Source organism: Osmerus eperlanus, chromosome 1, assembly GCF_963692335.1.
Source record: "Osmerus eperlanus chromosome 1, fOsmEpe2.1, whole genome shotgun sequence".
Taxonomy (NCBI): domain Eukaryota; kingdom Metazoa; phylum Chordata; class Actinopteri; order Osmeriformes; family Osmeridae; genus Osmerus; species Osmerus eperlanus.
The window spans coordinates 22,225,685-22,245,684 of NC_085018.1; positions in this window are offsets into that span (position 1 = coordinate 22,225,685).

Sequence of the window (20,000 nt, forward strand, 5' to 3'; positions counted from 1 at the left end):
TGCGCATTCGTGTGTGTTTGTATGCGTGTGGAAAGCTTGTGCCTGTGTGTGTGTCTGTGTGTGTGACTGTGTGTGTGCGTGAACCACATTTCAAACCCAGCCACAGAGCTGTCATGCTGGCTTAGCCCAGCACTGCATCCTTCAACAGCTCCACGTTCCCCCATCCCTCCATTCCTCTCCTCCAGCACCACACCACCATCCCTCCATTCCTCTCCTCCAGCTCCGTGTTAATTATACCTCCTTTTCTCTCTCCTCCAGCTCAGGCGGAGAGGAGGAGGAGCTGGGAGGCTGACCCAGTTTCCCTCCTGAGGAGAGGAAGTGAGCCCTGGTTGGCTGGATCTCTCGCTGTAGCTAAGGAGCCTCTGTCAGAGAGAGAAAAGACGAGCGACTAACCAGGACTCATTAACAGAGGAGCCATGTCAACTACAATACCCACAATGCACCTTGTCTCAGTGGGGCCATCTCAAAACGCTGGTGTTTTGGTACTGAAGAGTCATAAACACAAACACACACGCATTTTCTTCAAACGTGGTATCGATCCAAGTAGATTCCCACAGCAGCTTTCATTCCCAAACAAGCCCGCCATCTACAGAGGTGGTCTGTTTAGACAGTTCCAAAAGACACGCTGCGATGGGCGGAAATAATTCAACCACAGGATTACTGGTGATATTTTTGGTTCTACGTCAAACAGTGCGCACACACTCACCAGACATGCACACACTTGAGAACACAAACGCACACACACAAACACACACAAACAAACACTCAACGAGATCAGAGGGATTGTCATTGGCAGGAAGTTGGCAGCCACATTGTTTGTTTAGTGGAAATTGGCTGGAACAACATGGAAGAACACAAATATAATCCTCCTCTCTGAGACCGGACAACCAGGCTGACAACAGCTAGCTACTGATTCAAGGACCAATTAAACTTGATTAAGAACACCAGTTTCCTCCTAAGAGATGACAACACACATCCAAGTAGTGGTATAAGAAACAGAGATTGAGACTGAATTCACAGAGCAGAAGAAAGCAAACATACTTTTATAGCTTCTACTTATCCTCAAAGCCATTTTACAGCAAAGGATAAAACAAATATGAAAGTCTTCTCTGAAATAGCTACATAGCCTTCAACCAGCACTTCAGCTGAAGTGTTTCATTCCAAAACCCTGTATATCCTGTTAGAAACACATTGGAATACTAACTTGAATCCCCAGAGAGCTGCATGATTAAAACAGACCTCATCTTAACAGCCTGAAATGACAAAACAACATGTCTTCTGAAGGTTGTGTTTCAGGCCAGCAGTGACTCTATCATAGTGTTTTCCAGAAGGTCTGGACACCAGCCACAAAGGTGCTTCATGTAAATGGCACAGCGTCATAACTGTACAGTTGGTGTTGAGCAGCCAGGTGTGCACCTGGCCTGTTAGTGATGCACCAGTTATAAGAAACGCAGACAGGAAACGAGCCCATCCATCATTTACCCACGCTGCACTGGGGCAGGTGCACTACCTTCTGGGCCAAAGCCAATCAGGTCACTGATCACGGTACGAATCCTCATGCAACTGGGTTAGGGAATGGGGACTGGAGGGGCGGGGTGAGGGGGCTGTAAACACGGCAACAGATACTGTAAAAAAAATAAAAATAAAAAGAATAATAATTGTACATTTGTTTTTTGTTTCTTTGTCTCTAGGTGGCAGTGGGATAGGGGTGGTCTGGAGGTAATTGGGTTTTTCAGTTAATCAAGGATAGAATATTCCCTACTGTTCATCCTCCCTGTGCTCCCAACTGCATTGCAGAATGTCTTCTGGGATTTCTCTGTGTCATCTGCTGTCTTAGCATATATTTCTATCTAACGTATAACCGCGTCTAATGTTTACAACGTAAAATAAATGGTTAAAAGATAAAGCTCTGAGATCGGACAGTACAGTATGCACAGTAGGTTCTACTGTATGGTTTTATCTGAACATAATGTGCATGCCACATGAAAGGTTACCTCATTACTGTTACCACATTAAGCACTCCTATGTCAATGTAATGGTCCACTGACCCCTGGGTGTATTCTGATGTGCTGTGTTCCAGAAGGGTGCAGTAGGTCTGCAGGCTACAGACCTCACAACAGCACAAAGAACAATCACCCAGAAGATACTCTCAGCTATATTCGTAAACATATTAAATGCATTTTTACATTAAAAAAAAGAAAAAAAAGAAAATGAATAAACCAGAAGGCCTGTACTCACTATAACATCAGTGTTTCCCCTACCATTATATTAGCCCCCCCAACACCCCCCCCCCCGCCCCCCCTGGAAGGTGAAGTTAATTGAAAAAAAATATATATATATATATATTTTTTATATATATATAGCGCCCGATCAAAAAATAAGTCATTTAAGGTTACCTTTCCTATAAAACAGGTCTATAGCTTGCTCTTTTATTAAACAAACTAAATGGCCTTATGTTATTTATCTTATTTACACAACGGTATGCCATTTCTGTCTCTACATGGTCGTCGTCGTCCCCGAAGCTGTAAACCTAGGGGAAACACTGAACGTGATATGTGTATCAGGAAATGCAATATTGACTTCCTTTCCTCGATTCATTAAGGTGCCACAGAAGTTGGGTTTCCTGATATTTTAAGATTTCCATTGGTGTATGCAAGCTTTGTCCATGACTGTACCAGGTAAGAGAGCTAGGCTTTGTCCATGACTGTAACATGTAAGAGCTAGGCTTTGTCCATGACTGTACCAGGTAAGAGAGCTAGGCTTTGTCCATGACTGTACTAGGTAAGAGAGCTAGGCTTTGTCCATGACTGTACCAGGTAAGAGAGCTAGGATTTGTCCATGACTGTACCAGGTAAGAGAGCTAGGATTTGGAAGAAAATAAAGCTGGTTTCTTTGTCTGACACAATCCTGCTCATGGCTCTTAGCACAACAAGAGAAAGGTGAAGAGGAGAGTGGTGTGGAATGGAGGGGGGAGTGGGCAGGGGTGGTAGGGGGGGCAAGGAAGAAAAAGAGAAGGAAGGCTGGAAAACGAAGGAGTGAAAGGCAGAGAGACTAAGCCAGGTGGGAGAGGGAGAGAGAGAGAGAGAGAGAGAGAGAGAGAGAGAGAGAGAGAGAGAGAGAGAGAGAGAGAGAGAGAGAGAGAGAGAGAGAGAGAGGGAGAGAGAGAGAGACAGGATAATGATAGAGGAACAGAAACAGACAATGTCTGCTGGCTAAGTGCCTGTCTGACCTCGAAGTTCTTTCCCTGACGTAGTGAAGACAGGACCAGAATGAAGAAGGATGCTGGATCTGTGGTTCTAGATCCACACACACATATACACGCACACACACATGCATGCACACAAAGTGTCAGAGCTGGAGAATATTGGATTCAGTTTTAAACTGAAAAAATACTGGGACAAAAAAGGAGAAGGATTTCAGATTGAATATATGATATGTCCTTATGTCAAATCTATTAAGTATGCTATATGTATATGGAACGTATACAACAGGATGGAAGACAGGTAACTCATTCTAGAGGATAAAGGAGAACAAGCAGAGAGAAAGACAGAAAGACATGAGGGAAAGAGCAAAGAGAAATGTTGTGATTATTATTTGATCACCCAGAATCCTTTGAGTCTTGAAGTGAAGAGTAGGAGAATAGACAGGCCCAGTTATATATAAACACACTTCCTCTCTGTCATTACACACTGCCTGCCTGTGTGTGTGTGTGTGTGTGTGTGTGTGTGTGTGTGTGGGTGTGTGTGGGTGTGTGTGTGTGTGTGTGTGTGTGGGTGTGTGTGTGTGTGTGTGTGTGTTATTGCACTCCAGTGTTTGCAGACAGATGGACGTGACCATAGAGATCAATAGAGTGCTGCTGTTGGTAGTGCCTCTCTAACGCTGCGTTCACACTGCAGCGGAGCGGGCGGCGCGGGGCGTCGGCTTCTGACTGAATTTAAAAGTAGGCTATAAAAACACAGTAGGAACAATGACGACATCGGCAACCATGCACCATGCATTATTAGTTTAATGTAATCTTTAAATTCAGGCTCGTCACATTAGTAACTTTGTTCTGAACAGAACTGGGTGTGCAGACACATACGAAAAGTTTCTCCTCCATCTTGAAATTGTGAAACCTAGAAATGTTTATCATGACCAACGGTTGCTACGTTACAAGAAACAAGAAACCAATCCGATTGGCCAACGCTAGCGTTTTCACGCTCCTCATTTACATAAAGTTGAGAAAATCCAACTTGCAACGCTCCGCTCCGCTCGCCTTCCCACAATGCCCTACGCGAGCGTCAACGCCTGGTTTCATTGAAAATGAATTGGAAGCCGACGCCGCGCGCCGCCCGCTCCGCTGCAGTGTGAACGCACTGTAAGCAGGACACAGTGTACTGAGGCATGCCTGCAGGCCAGCCAGCCTTATCTCTGCTCTGCTGGGCCCCAGGCTGGAAGAGACTGGGGGAGGAAGCTCCGGTGTCACTTCAGGGACCGTCTGATTGGATCAATCGACACCTCTGGCTCCTGATGGGGCGATAATGTCCCATCTGAGTGGGTGATTCAGAAGTAATCAGTCCAGTGTACATCCTCATCGCACCTCATATCCACACACACACACAAATGTGCACACACACCCATGCACACACCTCATACATACCCACACACACCCACACACAGTTCCCTGCTCAGTTAACTATAGCAATGATGAGATTAGCACGTGGCTAATGGCTGATTGAATTAAGACAATATCAGGAGCTGAATGCTCATAGGTTAGCAGCCTGTGGAGGAGCTAGAAGCTAGCCAATCACCAGCATGGGACAAACCACTAAACACACCAATCACATGCAAGGGAACAATCTAGCCAATCACCAAACGAAAGGCTACACACAATGCCCTGAGAGGCTCACCTATTAGCCAATGACAGGCCATCTGTCATAGCTGACCAGAGTGTGTGTGTTAGTTGTGTACTGTCTGCTCTATCGTGAATAAACAATAAGCAGAACAGTTGAATTATTCAAAGCCTTAGCTGTATTAATGATATTTTACTACACATGTAATATTCAGCTTCATTAAAGTTTGATGGCACAGAAACCAGGGAGAGAACAGTACTCCTAGTGGGCTCTCTGGTACTCTAGCTTACATCTGACTCCCTGTGCCTCACGGGAACACTTACGCCCCCTCTATCACCTTCTCCTTTCCTCTTTCTTTCAATGTCCCCTTGGTTCCTCTCTCACTTCTTCCCTCACCTTTCTGCCTCCACCGCTCTCTCACTGTTTGTCCCCCATTCATCCCTCCACCCTTCCTGCCTCCTTTTTGAACTCAGATCTTCCCACAATCCCTATCTCCCCCTTACTCTAACCTTTTCTCTCTCCCTTTTTCCTGTACTCTTTACATCACTTCCCTCTCTCTGTCTATTACGACCCCATTCCCTCTCTCTCCCACCACACCCATTTCCCTCCCTCCCCTAATTTCTTCTCTCCCTCGCTAGTTTAGCTTTGTTTCTTGTCGTTCCTTAGTCATGCGGCTTCAGGGCAGAACAGTCGTGTGTTTGTGATTTGCTTCTTGGCCTTGATGCAGGAAAAGAGTGAGCCGGTGTGTGTGTGTCCTTTATACATATACAGCAAAAGAGGAGGAGAAGGAGAGATAAAGAGACACGGAGAGAGAGAGAGAGAGAGAGAGATAGAGAGTAGAGGGAAAAAGACAGAGACAAACCGGACAGTCTCCCACCACACAGAGCTGTGAAACGACTCTGTTGCTTGTTGTCGTGGCGGCAGCGCTGGATGGCACAGTGGTAGCCCTCTAAAAGATAGACATCACACCCCAGCTGACACAAACGGCTTCAAAGCCCCCCCCACCCCCCTGAGATGACATCACCAATGTCATCTCAGTGTCATAGCCGCAGGGTCGGAGGGGATGGGGTACGAACTAAAGCCTGCAGTCAGATCAAACTAGGAAGAGAGGGATAGGGTTGCCAAAGATACACCGAGTACAGTATTACTGTAGCTAGAATTATAATTTAACCCCCCCAGGCATACTACCCGATTCCCTAACCGCTCAGCCACCTGACAACTTTGAAAGACTGGCTGCTTCATCAAGTGTGTGTGGATGTGGATGTGCAAACCGAACTTCATTTGTGAGGCTGACATGGTGGAGAGGGCAGGGTCACCTGTACTGTACCTAACACACACACACACACACACACACACACACACACAGACATTGAGAAACAAGACAAAGAAAGAGAGAGAGGGAGAGAGAGAACGTGAGATATGGAGAGTGACATAGGTAGAGGGACAGAGATACACAGAGATGGTGAGATGGTGAGATCGGGAGAGAGAAAAAAAGACAGAGAGAGATAGAAAGAGATGGTGAGGAGCCTGTACCTCTTGACAGGGCTGTTTTAATATAGAGCACACTGTGAGAGCAGTTCTTTAAGAAACCCCAGCTACTTGTCAAGACATGAATATGGATGTGCTGGCTTGCTGTTTACGGCAGTTATGAACTTGGGGAAAAATAATATGAATCTTGAAGGTGACAAATATGACAGCAGCTTCTTGTCCAGACCTTTTTTTGATTGTGGATCCCTCCATCACTGAGATGTCCTCCAGTGAGACATGAAAGCTGACTGGTGACAGAGAACAGAATCAAAAATAGAAATGATTGGGAGAATTTCTCCCAACTGAGTTATAAGGGGAAGGTTTGGTTGTCTGTGTAAAAGACAGAACAGAAAGAGAGAGAGAGAGGGAGGGATGGAGAGATTCCATCAGGAAGAATGACTGTGTTGCAAAATGTCTGATGCCTGTGTGGTTTTTCAGCCGAAGCAGTAAGTAAATACAGACTGTATGGGTGGATTTATGCATGGTTGTGTTTATATACATTTATTTAAGGATATGTATATGCATGCCATTTTGTGTGTGAGTGGGTGTTCATGCGTGTGTGTGTGCGTGTGTATACACATGCTGCTCTGCATGCAGTAGATAAACAAGCAAGACTCTGAGCTCTAATTAAAATAAATGAGTGTAGGCTCATAAGACATCAAGAAAGCATAGGAGAGTAGAGGGGAGGTAAGAGGAAGGGAGGAGGAGAGAGGGGAGGTGAAGAGAGGGGAGGAGAGGGGAGGAGGAGAGAGGGGAGGAGAAGAGAGGGGAGGAGAGGGGAGGAGGAGAGAGGGGAGGGGAGGAGAGGGGAGGAGAGGAGGAGAGAGGGGAGGGGAGGAGAGGGGAGGAGAAGAGAGGGGAGGAGAAGATAGGAGAGGCGAGGGGAGGAGGAGAGAGGGGAGGGGAGGGGAGGGGAGGGGAGGGGAGGAGAAGAGAGGGGAGGGGAGGGGAGGGGAGGAGAGGGGAGGGGAGGAGAAGAGAGGGGAGGGGAGGAGGAGAGAGGGGAGGGGAGGGGAGGAGAAGAGAGGGGAGGGGAGGAGAGGGGAGGAGGAGAGAGGGGAGGGGAGGGGAGAAGAAATGGGAGGATAAGAGAGGGGAGGGGAGGGAAGGGGAGAGGAGGAGAGGAGAGGGGAAGGGAGGGAGGAGAAGAGAGGAGAAGGAGAGGGGTGGAGAGGGAGAGGAGAAAGGATAGGATGCCAAATCACCCAAATCTTAAGAAAAGGTGAAAACTCACGTCTATGGACCCCTCAGCTACGTCTACGGATGGTTGTATAACACATTCACCCATCTGTAAAGAGCGGGTTCACACCCGTTCCCTTAGCTTCACTGACCTCACACTACAACCCACCATTCACAGCACACAAATGCCTTGGCAAAGTGCTCCAGGCACTGTTACGTTACATGTCTATGGGTATGCTGAAAGTAATCTTTAGTCTTCAATCTTCCTGATATTTAGCTTTAAAAGCTCCATGTTTGCAGCGAAGCAACAGAGATACCTGTTGTCTGGGAAACCCCGCAGCACAATGTCTCACCTCTCTCCTCAGACACCTGGTGGGATCAGAAGTCTTATCTAGAGAATGTGGAACGCAAAGAGAAAACCTACAAAAAACACACTTTGAATAGAAGTACAGGCATCTAAAAATAAGCCAGACCAAAGAAAAAACGGTGTTCTTCATGATCCCGCTGAAGAGAAAGGTCAGGTGCGAAACAAGGAAGAGAGAAAGAAACCGTATGAAACAAAGGTTTCCCTCTACAAGGTACTATTACAACCATTCGTAACAAATTGGTGCTTGCGACCTGAACAGAGTTGTAGCTGGCTGTTTGGAAGAAAACGAAACCTTCCATTGCTATGTGCTGTCTGGGACTCTCTCTGACCCAGGCCAACAGAACATGGAGGCTGTGGAAGCCCTAGAGCACTTTCTGTATTGGCACCGTGTTGATGTTGCCATCATCAACATCAGCATGTTGTTGACAGAGATGGAATTGTGACACAATGTGCCTGAGTGGTTCTGGTGGCTGCTGCTGTCTCTGGAGGATCAACCCCAGAGTTGCCATCCTGTCATCCTCTCTCTCTCCCTCTCCCTCTCTCTCTCTCCCCCTCTCCCTCTCTCTCTCTCCCTTTAACTCTCTCTCTCTCCCTTTAACTCTCTCTCTTTAAGTTTCTCTCTCTGTCTTTAACTCTCTCTAACGCTCAGTCATCCTCCTCCTTTCCATGTTCGGTTTTATTTATTCATCCTCCCATTTCTCCTGACACAGGCCGTAGCACGCCTCATCCAGGAGCCCAGAGCCCAGAGCCCGGAGCCCAGAGCCCAGCGCCCGGAGCCCAGAGCCCAGAGCCCAGCGCCCAGAGCCCAGAGCCCAGCGCCCAGAGCCCAGAGCCCAGCGCCCGGAGCCCAGAGCCCAGCGCAGGAGTCGTCCCTCCATCCCCGTTTCTCCCTCAAGAGCAGAAGAGGAGGGGAGTGGAGGGGAGAGGAGAGGGACTAAGAGAGAAAGGGGAATGTAAACCAGGATACAGATGGAGTCGCTCTCTGTCGGGAGCAGCAGGGGAATGGGGCACTTAGAGGCAAAGCATGCTGGGTAAAAATAGCAGAGGGAAGCAGGGGCAGCGGTCCTATTGATAAATAATACGAGGACGCGGACGGTGGTGGTGGTTTGTATCATGGGGCTCGATGATGATGGGGAGAAGGAGGGAGGATGAGGGGAGAGAGAGAGAGAGAGAGAGAGAGAGAGAGAGAGAGAGAGAGAGAGAGGACACCAGGCTGAAAGGTACCAGTTAACAGTTACACCAGTTCCTCTCAGAACGCAGTTCTAACTCACGTGCCTCAGGTCTCATTGTAAATGTTCCCCACTCCAGGTCACCTTAACATCTCCTTCAGCCAACAGAACCACAGTTGCAGTCACCTCAACACCCTCGCAAGCCCTGATTTCTAATACTGATTTTCTGTGTCTCCGAGTATCTTTTCCGAGTAAGGAAGGAAGGAAGGAAGGAAGGAAGGAAGGAAGGAAGGAAAGAAGGAAGGAAGTAGGGAACAGCATGCCTGTTGTCCCTCAGGCTGTGGTTAGGCAGCAAGTCGTGCACAACCCCCTGCTCCATATCTTACACACGTACACACACACGCACACACAGACATGTGTGTCCACACCATCCACACTCACATGCACACACACACACACTAACGCACACAATCAGAACAACGCGCACGCATGAAATTACTATCATAATAACACACGCACAGGCACACACAAACAACAAACAAATAGAGGAGGGGTTGAGAGGCCCGGGCAAACTCATTTTTCGACACATTCTTATTATTTATAGACAACATTAGCATTCCCCTGAACAATGGGGGCAGGGGGGTGTTCAGAGTCAGCATAGGAAACCTCCTCTCTCTCCGGGAAGAGGAGGAGGAGGAGGGTTAAAAAGGGGAGGAGGACCTGCACAAACAGGAACATGAGGAGGAGGAGGAGGAGGAGGAGGAGGGTTAAAAAGGGGAGGAGGACCTGCACAAACAGGAACATGAGGAGGAGGAGGGTTAAAAAGGGGAGGAGGACCTGCACAAACAGGAACATGAGGAGGAGGAGGAGGAGGAGGAGGAGGAGGAGGGTTAAAAAGGGGAGGAGGACCTGCACAAACAGGAACATGAGGAGGAGGAGGAGGAGGAGGAGGAGGAGGAGGGTTAAAAAGGGGAGGAGGACCTGCACAAACAGGAACATGAGGAGGAGGAGGAGGGTTAAAAAGGGGAGGAGGACCTGCACAAACAGGAACATGAGGAGGAGGAGGAGGAGGAGGAGGGTTAAAAAGGGGAGGAGGACCTGCACAAACAGGAACATGAGGAGGAGGAGGAGGAGGAGGAGGAGAAGGAGGAGGAGGGGAAACAGGGGTGCTGGAGGAGATGCTTGCAGCCTGGTATTAGTTGACCTCAGATGTGTGCGGAACATCAAATCCTCTGCAGCGATGCCTCTCACTGCTCCAAATACCAATTGGGGGGCTGCTGGTTGCCCTGGCAACGGCACTCCTGTCCAATGTAGTGAGCAGCAGGCCTGCCAGTCTCTGTTTTTTTCTCAGTCTCTTCATCTCTCTCAGTATCTTGTTCTACCTATCTCTCTCTCTCTTTCAGTAATTTGTTCTTTCTCTCTTTCTCTCTCTCTTTCTCTCACTCTCGCTTTTCAAACAGGAGGTTCCACCTCCTCTCCTTTTCCCTCGTCTTCTCTCTCCTCCTCAGCCTGCTCTCCTCTCTCCTCCCCTCTTCCTCCCCCTCTTCCCAGGGTTGAGGTTGCAGAGGGGAGTTATTTAAGAGAGCCCTCAAGGCAATGGTTCAGTCTTAATCCTGGGAGGAAATGGGTTTGCGGACACGGTTTTAAAAGGACCCTGAAGGTGGAGAGTATGGTCTACTTCCTGGTAGGAAATGGGTTTTCAGATGCTGCTCCATCCCACTGTGGCCACAGGCTGATGTATGAGAACTGACAGAGTCACACAGGAGACTGATGGCTTCCAATGCCAGTGTGAGCTGGTCTACAGTGGGATCTGAGACCTAGGAGTGTGTGTGTGTGTGTCTGTGTATGTATGAAGAGAGAGAGAGAGAGAGAGAGAGAGAGAGAGAGAGAGAGAGAGAGAGAGAGAGAGAGAGAGAGAGGAGGGGGCTGTCTGAAGAGCTATATCTCCTGCCAGACTGAGAAGGTGTCAGACTTTGACAGACAGCTCTGGTCTGGTGACTGAGGACCTGGTCTGAGCCCTGCTCTGGTGACTGAGGACCTGGTCTGAGCCCTGCTCTGGTGACTGAGGACCTGGTCTGAGTCCTGCTCTGGTGACTGAGGACCTGGTCTGAGCCCTGCTCTGGTGACTGAGGACCTGGTCTGAGTCCTGCTCTGGTGACTGAGGACCTGGTCTGAGCCCTGCTCTGGTGACTGAGGACCTGGTCTGAGTCCTGCTCTGGTGACTGAGGACCTGGTCTGAGCCCTGCTCTGGTGACTGAGGACCTGGTCTGAGCCCTGCTCTGGTGACTGAGGACCTGGTCTGAGTCCTGCTCTGGTGACTGAGGACCTGGTCTGAGCCCTGCTCTGGTGACTGAGGACCTGGTCTGAGTCCTGCTCTGGTGACTGAGGACCTGGTCTGAGGGTTCTCTCATGCTCTGAACTACAGCAGGACTGGGAACTGTCCAGTCCCTTTCAGTAACATTCATCAATCACTTCTATAGGGATTCCAGCACATACATTTCAGCTCAAGTTAGGATTTTTTTTAAAATACAAATCCCTCTATAGCTTTCTCTTTCTTGATCGTTAGTGTTCCCAGACCCTGAAAGACCAGACTGCTGTTTTCCACGTGGATGACTGGCTGGCTCTTCTGCCCTCTTCCAGTCCAATGCCCCCTAGTCAGCCTTCTCCAGCCAGCCAGTCATCCCTTACCTGCCTACAAACCATGTCCTTTCCAGCCCTTTCCAGCCAGTCAGCCCTCTACAGGCAGCCCTCTCCAGGCAGCCCTACCCAGGCAGCCCTACCCAGGCAGCCCTATCCAGGCAGCCCTCTACAGGCAGCCCTCTACAGGCAGCCCTATCCAGGCAGCCCTCTCCAGGCAGCCCTACCCAGGCAGCCCTCTCCAGGCAGCCCTCTCCAGGCAGCCCTACCCAGGCAGCCCTCTCCAGGCAGCCCTCTCCAGGCAGCCCTCTCCAGGCAGCCCTCTCCAGGCAGCCCTACCCAGGCAGCCCTACCCAGGCAGCCCTATCCAGCCTACAAACTAGTCAGCCAACAGTCTTAGATACAAAGGTTTGGGAGTCAACATTGGGGTGTAGGAAGGTCCATAACAATGTGTTACCAGATGAGAAGCTCTCAGAGCCCCTCTGCTAATGAAGAGCAGCCCTGGAGGCTTCCGCGCTGATAGCATCATTAGTGGAATCGGTATTGTTGTCCTCAAGGCCTGTTCTGTTGCTGGGTGAGGTGGTGCAGGGTGCACTGAAGCAGACTGTTTAACTCCCCCTCATCCAGCCTCGTAATGACAACCACAGTAACGCGGTACACAATGTTCCAATCTTCCACAATCTAAATTCCATGCTCAGAATGGTCCGCACGATCTGAACAAACGTGAAGCCGCAGAGGGGGGTTCAAGGCTGTGGACATGGTGCCACTGTCCCAGACGAGAACATTGAAGCACAGCTAAACGACTCCCAATATTATTTCAACTCCAAGGTCGGGTCCTGCTCTGGTGACTGAGGACCTGGTCTGAGCCCTGCTCTGGTGACTGAGGACCTGGTCTGAGCCCTGCTCTGGTGACTGAGGACCTGGTCTGAGCCCTGCTCTGGTGACTGAGGACCTGGTCTGAGTCCTGCTCTGGTGACTGAGGACCTGGTCTGAGGGTTCTCTCATGCTCTGAACTACAGCAGGACTGGGAACTGTCCAGTCCCTTTCAGTAACATTCATCAATCACTTCTATAGGGATTCCAGCACATACATTTCAGCTCAAGTTAGGATTTAAAAAAAAATACAAATCCCTCTATAGCTTTCTCTTTCTTGATCGTTAGTGTTCCCAGACCCTGAAAGACCAGACTGCTGTTTTCCACGTGGATGACTGGCTGGCTCTTCTGCCCTCTTCCAGTCCAATGCCCCCTAGTCAGCCTTCTCCAGCCAGCCAGTCATCCCTTACCTGCCTACAAACCATGTCCTTTCCAGCCCTTTCCAGCCAGTCAGCCCTCTCCAGGCAGCCCTCTCCAGGCAGCCCTATCCAGGCAGCCCTCTCCAGGCAGCCCTACCCAGGCAGCCCTCTCCAGGCAGCCCTCTCCAGGCAGCCCTATCCAGGCAGCCCTCTCCAGGCAGCCCTCTCCAGGCAGCCCTACCCAGTCAGCCCTCTCCAGGCAGCCCTCTCCAGGCAGCCCTACCCAGTCAGCCCTCTCCAGGCAGCCCTCTCCAGGCAGCCCTCTCCAGGCAGCCCTCTCCAGGCAGCCCTATCCAGGCAGCCCTCTCCAGGCAGCCCTACCCAGGCAGCCCTCTCCAGGCAGCCCTACCCAGGCAGCCCTCTCCAGGCAGCCCTCTCCAGGCAGCCCTACCCAGGCAGCCCTACCCAGGCAGCCCTATCCAGTCTACAAACTAGTCAGCCAACAGTCTTAGATACAAAGGTTTGGGAGTCAACATTGGGGTGTAGGAAGGTCCATAACAATGTGTTACCAGATGAGAAGCTCTCAGAGCCCCTCTGCTAATGAAGAGCAGCCCTGGAGCCTTCCACGCTGATAGCATCATTAGTGGAATCGGTATTGTTGTCCTCAAGGCCTGTTCTGTTGCTGGGTGAGGTGGTGCAGGGTGCACTGAAGCAGACTGTTTAACTCCCCCTCATCCAGCCTCGTAATGACAACCACAGTAACGCGGTACACAATGTTCCAATCTTCCACAATCTAAATTCCATGCTCAGAATGGTCCGCACGATCTGAACAAACGTGAAGCCGCAGAGGGGGGTTCAAGGCTGTGGACATGGTGCCACTGTCCCAGACGAGAACATTGAAGCACAGCTAAACGACTCCCAATATTATTTCAACTCCAAGGTCGGGTCCTCTCGGAGTCTGAGGCAGAGCAAGATCAAGGTCGTTCAGGGGCGGGGTCAGGGGCGGGGTCAGGGGCGGGGCCAGGGGCGGGGCCAGGGGCGGGGCCAGGGGCGGGCAAAGGCAGCCCCAAGGTCACGCCAGGGAAGAACAAGCGTGGACAGATGTTTAACGCGGCGTCTTAGATTAGCCAGTCACGTCTTAATCTCGTTCTCCGCCCAGGATCCACAGCCAACAGGATTACAGGCGTGACCATCACGTGTCATGGGAGAAAACACCCCAACCATGTTTAGAGAGGGCTGCTAAGCCTCTTACAGACTCGGGGGGGAGCAGGAAGACAGGAGAGAAAGATCTGAAGGCGCAAGTGTCCGAGTCAAGCGTAGCCCAGTTTTCGCACCCACAGCGAGATTTGAACTAAGCGCTAATTAGCTTGACTAATCGTTTGTTAGCTCGCTAATTCGAGTGTTTGTTTGTGGGTGATAAAGAGCGTTATCAGAGGGGCTGAAGGTTCGACGGGACCGACAGGAACTGCGTCTAGGCAGGAGCAGAGGAACCCAGAGGACACAGTATGTTCTTCAAAAGACCCACGTGACAAACACAACATATTCAGGCTAACGTCAATATCATGAGATATATCGATATGCCAACATGAGTGCCAGTACTGGCGCTTCGTGTTTCTTATTGCTATCGCTTTAAGAAAGAGTGCTGAAGAACTGAGCTCTGAATGTTACAGAAGGGAGAGGCTGTTGGGTGCACATGCACACAGACACTCACATATGCACGCAAACACACACATAGCTTCAGTGACATGTTGATCTCAGATGAATCACCACAGCCCACCTCATTCCTACCAGAAGAGACTGGCTGCTGCCCTCAGTAAGGACGCCAGAGTGGGACAAACTGTACCAACAGTAGTCAGTCAGTCAAGGCAGACCACAACCATGCACCTGAACATACTGACGAGGGAAGCTTCGCTAGACGTCCAGAGCTCCAGGGCCAGGGGGGAGAGTCAGCACACCTTTAATTCTCACAACAAGGCCAGGCTTTCAATTCAGGAGTGGTCTATTAGGTAGGGACTGCGTGCTGTGTGTGTGGGTGTGTGTGGGTGTGTGGGTGTGTGTGGGTGTGTGGGTGTGTGTGGGTGTGTGGGGGTGTGTGTGGGTGTGCGTGGGTGTGTGGGTGTGTGTGTGTGCGTGGGTGTGTGGGTGTGTGTGTGGGTGGGTGGGTGTGTGTGTGGGTGTGTGTGTGGGTGTGTGTGTGGGTGTGCGTGGGTGTGTGGGTGTGTGTGTGGGTGTGTGGGTGGGTGTGTGGGTGTGTGTGTGGGTGTGTGTGGGTGTGTGTGTGGGTGTGTGTGAAGGTGGAGGGAGGATCTCCTGGAAGGTGTAAAAGTGAAACCCAGTCCCCTCCAGCTCTACCTTCAATTGATCTGGCCCGATCTTATTAGTGGAGCTGTGGAAGTGGCCTGTCTGACATTTGGGCTCAATCAACCTGGGCTGATGATGAAAGACAAGGTCCTCTTCCTGTTTCCTCCACCGACTAGGCAACACAGCCTCTATGACACACACCTACACACACACGCTCTCTCTCCTATGACACACACCTACACACACACGCTCTCTCTCCTATGACACACACCTACACACACACGCTCTCTCTCCTATGACACACACCTACTCAACAGCGCTCAACAGCAACAACACAAAGAGTGGCCTCGAAGGATAACTAGATAGAGAGAGAGATAGACCGACAGGGAGAAACAGGGAGCGAGGGACAGAAAGAGAACGAGCACGAGAGAACCATGTAGAGAGAGAATCAGAGAGAGGGGACTAGAGAGAGAAGTAACCAGACAGGGAACGAGAGAGAAAGAAGGGGAAGCAGAGAGAAAAACAGACAGGAGGTCTTTGTCCTCCATGTGAACAGAGTGAGAGTCACGATGCAGATAGAAAACAGAGGAAGAGAACCACAGAGTGCAGACACCACAGTGAGTGAGAGAGCGAGGGCGAGATGCACAGAGAAAGGAGAGAGAGGATGGAGAAAGGCTGAGAGGGGAAAGAGCTCCAGACTTCAAGAAGGACAATAACCAGTACAGGGTATTAGTATTTGCACATGGCAGACAGGCAGGTCTTCGTGCCTATCTATTATTGCAGCTTCCTCTGTCTGAGACTAAATCAATTTCAATTAAAACCATAGCTGTCCAAGACAGGTTTCTATCCCATTCCTCAGCCCCAGCCTCGACCTCAGTCCCAGCCTCAGCCCCAGCCTCAGTCCCAGCCTCGACCTCAGTCCCAGCCTCAGCCCCAGCCTCAGTCCCAGCCTCGACCTCAACCCCAGCCTCAGTCCCAGCCTCAGCCCCAGCCTCAGTCCCAGCCTTGACCTCAACCCCAGCCTCAGTCCCAGCCTCGACCTCAACCCCAGCCTCAGTCCCAGCCTCAGCCCCAGCCTCAGTCCCAGCCTCAGCCCCAGCCTCAGTCCCAGCCTCGACCTCAACCCCAGCCTCAGCCCCAGCCTCAGTCCCAGCCTCAACCCCAGCCTCAGCCCCAGCCCCAGCCTCAGTCCCAGCCTCAGTCCCAGCCTCGACCCCAGCCTCAGCCTCAACCCCAGCCTCAGCCTCAACGTTTGCCCCTGCCTAAACCTTGGCCCCAGCCTCAGAAAAGTAACAGAGGGACGTGAAGGACAGCGACAGGACGGACGAGAGGCAGAGAGCATTATTTCCTCTGCTGAGATCAGTTTGGGCTGCCAGGCTTTAATCCAATCAGATCGAAGCACATTAAATTCAGCAAATGGGACACTTGACTAGACCCTTAGAGTTTGAGTTACATCCCTGCTCATCCTGCATGATTACTGAATAATAACACACACACACACACACACACACAGCCCCCAGACAAATCTGATCTACTTTCCCATCTTCGGTTAATATAAGCTCAAGCTTGGACAGGGTTGGCAGAGCGCGCCTCACGCATCATGTGGGTCTAACATGTCACATATGTCATTTATCAGAGGCATGTCCGTGTGCTTGAGTGACAGGTTATTACCCTGCCCTGCAAGCTCCATGACCTCCGACCTTCCAGAGGCAGGCAGTCGTGCTCTCACAATTCCTGCCATGTGCAGCCCCCCCCCCCACACTTCCTCCACTTACTCTAAATTCTACATATCTACACACAGTAAATCCCCCTACACACACAACTGCACATCTCACCACACACACATTACACACACACACACAGTATATCCCCAATACACACACCACCATGCATTCCCTTCCATTAATAAACTATGTTTGTGCCTAGCGGAGTGATCAAGCATGAAAGATAAAGGCGTTACGTAAGACATGCATGGAATACTAAAAGGCTGCAGTGAGTCTCTGAACAGAGGATGGGGATCGAGGGAGTGGAGGAGGAGGAGAGAGTGGAGGAGGAAGAGAGAGAGAGTGGAGGAGGAGGAGAGAGAGAGAGTGGAGGAGGAAAGAGAGAGAGAGAGAGAGAGAGAGAGAGAGAGAGAGAGAGAGAGAGAGAGAGAGAGAGAGAGAGAGAGAGAGAGGGGTGGAGGAGGAGAGAGGGGTGGAGGAGGATAGAGGGGTGGAGGAGGATAGAGGGAGGGGTGGAGGAGAAGGACATAGAGAGTGGAGGAGGATAGAGGGATGGAGGGAAGACTGCCTGCTCCCTGGGCTAAACAGGGCGTAGCATGACGCCCTACCCCCCCTCTTCACCGAGACCTTAAACACCTGGAGACGAACCAGGGTGATGTTTATTGACCTGCCTGTGGTGTGAAGACATGATGGATAGACAGAACAGAGGAGGACCTCAGACTAGACTGCAGAGAGGCTGAAGTATAAACAGTGTGGTTTTGTAAATGACCCATGTGCTGTGGTTGAGTCAGTACCTGTGTGGCTGTTTACGTGTGTGTGTGTGTGTGTGTGTGTGTGTGAGGGTTTGACAGAGAGAAAGCCTTGTATCAGTGTCGTATCCGTGCGTTACAGGGGCGGGGTCTCTAGAGAACCCCCGATAGAGCGATCACCGTCAGATGCTCTACAGTGCCTCTCAGCTGCACAGCGGGTATGCCCCCCTCACACACACACACACACACACACAGAACACACACATCCATGCTGTTAACCACTCCCATGTCATTCTCCAGGCTTAAGCTCGGGAAGCTAACACGAATCCCGAACCAGCCCCTGCCCCGCCCTGACGCGGGGAGTCTCTCGGGTGTTGCTCCTCATCCTCACGGTCACCTCATCCAGGAGCGAGGAGGATGTGGCATGACGAAACATCCGGTCAGCCTCATCGGGGTTGACAGGAGCAGTCCCAGACGGCTCTGGAGGAGGAGGGGGGGGTCAGACGCCTTGTCACTCAGCGCACGCCAGCGCTGTCTGTCTATCTAGACGCAGCAGATGATGCCCGCCCGGCTGACGTGCGCTACCACGGCTGGCTTCAGCTCCGAGCGGGACCAAAGAATCAGTCCCGGTCGTCGCCAAACGATAAGAGGAGGTGTTTCCTTGTAACCGTGGTGAAAAGCAACGGGGCTTTTGAAAGCAGGACGCTGTGATGCTCGTGGAAATATGGAGCTCTCTCAATAACAGAACGAGGGCAGGGGGTTGTGTTTCGCCCCCCGTTTCATATCTTTTTGATATGGAAATGCAGAGGTTACCCCCGCTCTCTCTCTGCTTCTCAATGAGCCCTCCTTGATGGATCAAGGAAGAGAGAAAAAGAGAGGGAGAAGGAGAGCAAAACAGAAAGAATAGAAAGAGAGCGAGCAAGTGAGAGACGGAGAGAGAGAGAGAGAGAGAGAGAGAGAGAGAGAGAGAGAGAGAGAGAGAGAGAGAGAGAGAGAGAGAGAGAGAGAGAGAGAGAGAGAGAGAGAGAGAGAGAGATGGTTTGCCAAGGCTGTTGTGTCTCCAATGTGGTAGAGCCACTGCATTGCACCAAAACCAAGAGAGAGGGTGCAAGAGAGAGAGAGAGAGAAAGAGAAATACAGGGAGCGGGAGGGAGAGAGAGAGAGACAGAGAGAGATAGAGAAATACAGGGGAGTGGGAAGGGTGAGAGAGAGAGAGAGAGAGAGAGAGAGAGAGAGAGAGAGAGAGAGAGAGAGAGAGAGAGAGAGAGAGAGAGAGAGAGAAGAGAGAGAGGAGAGAGAGGAGAGAGAGAGAGAGTGGTGTGGGGAGAGAAACAAAAAGCAAAGAGGCGACAAAGAGACATGCTGGTGAGAGAATGGCGGGGGGGAGGGTTCGAAGAAACAGACAGAAAAAGATCCAGCTGATGCGTGTGTGAGGGGGGGGGGGACATATGCATTCATCATCTGTCTGCCTTCAGCTTGAAGCACTCACAGAGGTTCAGGGATGGGAAGGGGGGGTGAGAAGGGGAGCGATGTGGGATCGAGTGGGAGAAGGAGCGAAGGTGCGGGAGGGGAGGGGGAGGAGGACGGATGAGGAGGGGGGGGGAGGGAGGAAAGGGGCAAATTAATTGAAGGGGAAGAAGCTGTGAAAGATTCCATGACTTCAAATCGCTGGAATTTCCACAGACATTCTATCCATTCATCAATCCATCTATCTGTGAGCTCATCCATCTGTATACCCATCCATCCAAGCACTCATCCATTTCTTAACTCCTCTTTCCATCCATCTGGTCCATCCTTCCTTCCTTCCATCCATCCATCCATCCATCCATTGTGCATGACAACAGACAGGGGCTGTGTTTGATTGGAAGGATGTGAGTGAAGATGGAGCTTGTATTGTAAGAGTAACTGCTGTGTCTAAAGACTTTGGCGAACCCAAACAAAACATTAGGAAACATTAGGAGAACTAAATCCTCTCTCACGGAGGACCCAACGTGGGCCTCCAGGCAGCTTAGTATTCCTAGCCCATCCTCCCTTCTCATTCAGCTGGAAACCCTTCTGTCTCATGGGGGTGCTGTAGTCTAACAACTCAGTCTGTAAGTGGACATTTACATTTTGTCCACTGTTGTCGTTTCTAGTGAGAACAGACCTCAGGTATAGCAGTGAGACAACTCCTGCATTCACCTTTCGACATTGCACCACAGTCCAGTTAGGTCTGGTAATAGTGATTGAGTGTGCGTGTGTGGATGTGTATGCATGCATGTGCTTGTGTGTGTGTGTAAGTGTG